This window comes from Anguilla anguilla, chromosome 8, assembly GCF_013347855.1.
Source record: "Anguilla anguilla isolate fAngAng1 chromosome 8, fAngAng1.pri, whole genome shotgun sequence".
NCBI classification, from domain to species: Eukaryota; Metazoa; Chordata; class Actinopteri; order Anguilliformes; family Anguillidae; genus Anguilla; species Anguilla anguilla.
This window is the reverse complement of record NC_049208.1, coordinates 13,916,235-13,922,438: the sequence shown is the minus strand read 5'-3', so window position 1 is coordinate 13,922,438 and position 6,204 is coordinate 13,916,235.

Here is a 6,204-nt window from a genome sequence, read left to right as displayed (position 1 = left end):
CTTTATAATGGATTTGTGTACCAATGTGCCCAGTCACACTTACATGCACGATAACAGTTGGGGTAATTACATTACATAGACATGTCACAAAAAAGTGCCCCACACTCCCACGTCATCATAATGAATCATTTCCTCATTTTCATTCTCTTTGTGAAATGAAACTGACTATCCCAAACATTTTAGAAAGGGGAAAATCCCCCTGACACACGGATTCACTGTGCCATTAACCAGATAAGCTTCAGTGCACAAACAAACTGTTAAAAAATCTTCCTTCTGCTCCCTGAGGACAAAATCAAAGCTTATTACTGTCTAGAGCCCAGGGCTAAGCAATTTCCTGCTTTCGCACCAAATACACAAGTGTGCTTGGCACGTTCCTCAGCAATACCAATGGGATGGTATGGTCCATTACCGAAATCTCATTAGCCATATCATTGCATGTCAGAGACACAATAAAAGAGATGTTAGCTCCTGGAACATGTTTGAACTGTACGTGGTGACACTCTGAATACTTCACATGGAGAAGCGATTTAAATAAAGGCCTTTTTTTATGAAGTCAATGTTCTTGATCAACACAAATACGATTTATGTATCATATGTTTATTTTAAACGTGTGAGTGCTTTTAACACCTGGGAAATAAGTAAAATTGTTGATATTTTTCTCACTCACTCTTTTATATTCTTCTCAGTTACCTTTTTTCTCTGTTTTTTTGTTTTTTTGTTTTGTTTTGTTTTGTTTTTTTTTGCTTTGCCATGAGCCATGGAGTGTGTATCTCCAGTGGAGATGTCTCTGAAGAGTGGAACTGAGAAGCTCACTTACTTTACGAATGCCAACACGCATGCAAACATGTGTATGTCTGTTCCGGGCCATTCGCTGCTGTACACGAGAGGTTCACAGAAGCCTTCTGTCAGCATCATTGAAGTGAGAAAGTTATGCACCAGTCTGTTTTCTTTGTCAAAACTGCTAGTCTCCTCAAAGTGTGACAATCATTTATTTGTTTTCATTTTTAGTGAGCAAACCTCAAAATATTTAGCTCAAGGGTATCCAGATATGTACAGTATTGTGAAGATTTATTTTTAGGCTCTAAACATTTTATCAACTCGCAAACCTCAATAATTGAGAACCAATATTAAGTGGGGCACACAAGTCAACATATTCTAATGAACAGAAAATCCTTGTTCGTGTCTTAAATTGGAAATGCAAACTTACAGTCACGTAACCATTTTCCTTCACTACTTCAACTGATTTCAGTGGATGACAGCTCCTTGCAGTCTATGTTTGTGGTGTGTGTGTGTGTGTGTGTACCATAGTTATTCAGTGCTTACACAGTAGTTGCAACATACACATATATACCCAGTGAATAGTCTCCCTTGCAAGTACATGTATCATATAAATTCACACAGTAATTGACTTTCTTTGCGTTCTTTGCTTGGAAGTGCTTGTAAATTTGCTTATAGCACAATAATACCAGAGGAGCCGGAATGATTCGAGTCAGAATGATTAGAACACAACGCTTCAGTGCCTGGCAGGATGGTTGCAATAAAATGCCCATTAGATCGGGAAAGAGGCAGCAAAAAGAAATAACAGCGCTGTTTGGATTTGCTGTCATTATAAATACCACAGTTATTCATGCAAATAATGACATTGAATTTGTTCAGTATTCGAGAATGAGTTTTCTCTGGTGAACAATAGCACGGAGAGCAGTTGTGCTGGTTAGCGGTGCCGGGCCACAGTGTGTGTGTGCATGCTAAGGAGTGAAGCTTTGATAGCTGGGTGTGGCAGGGCTGCTATTACTTGCTTATGTTCATTAATTGCTTATGTTTTTTTTTGGTTTTTTTTTACTTTCTTTGTTTAGTGCTATATAAGTTGGTATTTGTTTCCTGTAAACTCCAGGACTGGGAAAATTCACTTTTTTAGAGAGAATTTAAATTTGAAATTGTGACAAAATAAACATTTATTTATTCATAGTTTGCCTGTTAGCAATGGTGAGAAAAGTTTCCACACTGCCTTTATGCCCTTTTTTTCCCATCTACCCTGAAACCACATGAACATGTAATTCCCCTCATAAAAGGTCTGTAATGCATCGTGCTGTTACTCACGGGCTGCTGATGCATATGCAGTATATGCATGCATTTTTAATGAAGCCCTGTGCAACAGAGAGCTCTGGCCTGGGCAGTTCTGGCAGAGAAAAGAATCATCTGAGGCCAGGGTTGAGTGACTCTGTTATCCGCTTCGATCCATGCCAACCTGCTCTCTGTTCTCTTTCTCCCTCCCTCCTACTCTCTATCTCTTTCTCTCTCCCTCTTCTCTTTCCACTCCTTTCTCAACCTCATGCTTTCTCTTTCTCTCTCTCCTGCTCTTTCCCTCGCCCTCCCTCTCTCCCTCTTCATTGCCTTTTCCTCTCTCCTTTGAACTCCCTCATACCATATTCTTTCTCTTTCCCTCTCTCCACATCTCTCTATCTGAAAGCCCAGACAGAGACCAACCCTGACCAGCCTACCAAACCACACCTTATCAGTCACAGCCTACATCTGAGCTTTCCTGCCCCTTACACCAGTTGGAAACGAGCTCCTGGATTCAATCCACCGGACTTACTGTTTGGGTTTGTATGACCAGATGCATTTGGCTGGAATGGGTAGAAGCCTGAAACTGTTAACTACCTCCAGTGTAATTAATTTTCAGGGTTACATTAGGTACTTAGAATAGAGTACCTCCCAGGTTGTTACCATCTGGACCTGAATGATTTATGTTTAAAGGGACAAAACACCATGCACTTAGAAAAGACCTTCTAACTGCATGGTGTTTTGTCCTCAGCCTTAAATAAAACTCAGTCAGAATGCTCATTACTTCCAGTACTTACACTTCAGCACACGACAGGAAACTTGCTGAATTTAATGATAAAATCCCTGCGTGAAGAAAAAAAAAAGAATGCTCACTTCAGTGTGTTATTTTAAGAAAAGTAAAAATGTTCTGATTCTTTGAAAGAAAAGTACGTCCACATAAGATCAAATCTGAGCCGAAATATTGAAGGAAAAATGTGGCAATATAGAGTCACAGCTGTGGGAGGTGTTTTTAATTTGATTGTTTTTCTTCTTCTGATTTTTTGTTGTAATTTTCTATCCCCCCACATCAAAAAAAAAACAACAAAAAAAAAAAAACATTTGGCTTTAGAGTGATTGCTGCACCACCAGTCTTTGTGTGCGGAGGACTGCAGGTGAAGCTTGTGCTCTCCGGCTCCTGTCCATGACCCGTGGATTGTTTTCTTCACTCCAGGCTACCACACTACAATGCGTTCTTCCTTGTACTGGTGAGCTGGCATTCAGTGGTGAATGGCACATCACTGACCGATGGCATCTGGCGACCTGGTGGCCTATTGAGTGGTTCTGCTCATCATAATTCCAAACCAAATTGTACCCAACCAATACTGGTGAGACCATGTGAGACCAGATGCACTGAGGTTGACTCTGGTTTGTCATACAAGCCAGTCTCAAGCTACAGCTACTGCTGTTTAGGATATTGGTGAGAGGTGCCAATCCGTGATTGTCCGTGATTGTTGCAAGCACCTGTGCCGTCCAAGCCACCTGAGAGCGTGTACCTTCCAGAAATTGTGACAGATAAACTGCTAAATGTTTTCTGTTGCTATACGACTGCCATGACGTTCAGTGCAATACAGGATATGTATGCAGTTATGACAACTTATCAAATATTGTTGGCACAACCATCACAAATCGCAGGGAATTTGTGCATACGTGCTCGTGGAGGGACAGCCAATCAAAGCAGTGCTCTTCTGTCTGGCTGAAAATAAATGGGTCATGTTTTTTCAGGCAGGAGAGACATCTGTCTTGCACCGAGGATATTTCTAATACAGGGAATGTTTTTTTTTTCCTGTGTTCTTCCCAAAAGTGCCCTGATTCCCAGGGCTGTGGTTCAAATGCATTGTTTCTCCAGCTGTGGGCTTGAAAGGCAATATTCAATATTCTCTCTATTTCTCTCTCTTTCTCTGTCTCTGCTCCAAATATGTCACAGAAATGTGCCTTTGTTGAATCCAGGATGATTATAGAAAGCTCACACACTGGCACTAACACACATATATATACACCATATATATACAGATGCATATGAAATTATTGTATACATGCTATCTATATATATATATATATATGGATAGATAAATTGATAGCATGTATACAATAATTGTATTGTATAGTAGTGTTCCAGAGACTTGTATATATCTTCCAAAAGATATCCCCCCATTTAGTGTTTTGATGATGGTGGTGGAGAACGCTGTCTAACATGTTGGTCCAAAATCTCCCAGAGGTGTTCAATTGAGTTGAGATCTGGTGACTGGGAAGGCTATAACATATGATTCACATAATTTTCCTACTATTCAAACCATTCAGTGATCCCTCGTGCCCTGTGGATGGAGGCATTGCCATCCTGGAAGAGACCACTCCCATCAGGATTGAAATGTTTCATCATAGGAGAAAGGTGATCACAGAATGCCTTTGCATATATATATATATAGTGCCCTTCAAAGTAAGGGCACAGTGGAATCTGTTATTTTTACAAAGTATGTAAGCCATTGGGATATAAGATCAAAATATGAATGTGAGAAAAAGAAAATGAAGACAAAAGTGAAAACCAAGAGTATACACTCACTGTTGTTTCATGTGTGAATAATCCATTCACAAAGAAACACCTGAGCAATAGTTAACACCTGTCAGTCATCCATTAACTTAATTTTGCACATCTGAAAACTCGGGGGCTCAACACAATTTCTACCCACAATAACACAAAAGATGAGTTTTACTTAAAAAAACACACATTTCCTTGAAGTAGCTTCCTTTGGCTTTAATTACAATTATTCTGCAAAGTGAGAGATGGAGGGGTGGGAGGGAGGTGGAAGGGTAGATGAAGTCGTTTCTGTAGAGAGTCAGTTTCCCCGATTGTAGTGAAACGGCAACTACGATATACAGTAACTACAACAACAGTATTCATTTTCAGAACACAGAAGGGTCAGCTGTGAATCTTGGGTTACCTGAGGCAATGTAAGATCTATTCTTAATCAGTTACGCATTTTCAGATTCCTATTAATGTGAGTACAGAGTCAGAATAAGAAGAAAACAATGGGGAAAAAAACATTAAGAGGAGACAGCACGTTCACGTAGCAGTCTTATTCTTCTATCGCCATTACAAACACCACTGGTGTCACAACCTCCAGCTGTCTGCGGAATTATAATAAAATAATCTGCATATTCATAATGCTAAAAATAACAGGAGAATTGAGAGTTTCTGTCTGGTTGAACTGAGCTCTCATCAGCCATCAGCTGAATCCCGGCCATTTGCGTTAATTACTAAATGCAGTTTTAATGGTTGAGGGAGTAAATCTGTGGGAGGAATCTTAGTTTGTTTATGCATTAAGAGACACCAAGGATATCACCAGCACTTAACTGACAATATGCTGTCCGGTAAAGTTATGTATCTCTTAACTTAGACTTTATTTGAATTATGAACAGTTATTTTGTATGCTCAAGGCCTTTGTCATAAAGCCATTCATGATGACATTTATGTGGACCTACTGTTGGATTTGAGGGTTTAGAAATCCTTCTCATTAGCACCAAACAACGCACATATCAAGATGTATTGCATTACAATAATTTAGCAGGCACTCTTATTTAGTATGGCTTACAATGCAAGAGAACATAAGCGCATAAACCTGAATTATATGAACAACAATGCCAGAAGCCTGTGTTAGTCTTTACATGTTTACATAAGTAATTTAATTTTAGCTGTTCAGTCTGTTGTATTGCAAATGGCTTTTTATTTATTTATTGTATAATAATACCAGAACCCTGTAATTCTAAGCTCTAGAAGCAAGAAATTTAACAAAAAATAAACAAGCGTCTATGGGTTCAGACAATGAAAATATTTATTATTTCATATATTAATTAGAGTAAATGTTCATTTTACGTGCTGGGCTCAAGGAGAACTCCAGGATCTAAATTATATTCAAGGGCTTTCTGGTGTGTTTAGAAGACCACGTATCGAGACAGATTTGAAATGGAGGAAGGAATTGGAATTATCATTAGGGTGTGAAATCTCAGCCATCTTGCGTGTGTGCCGATCTCCTGATATATCGCATATGCCACTGCGGCTTTCCATCTGTCTCGCCCCGCCGACTTCCACGTTTTATCAGATCTTTGGAA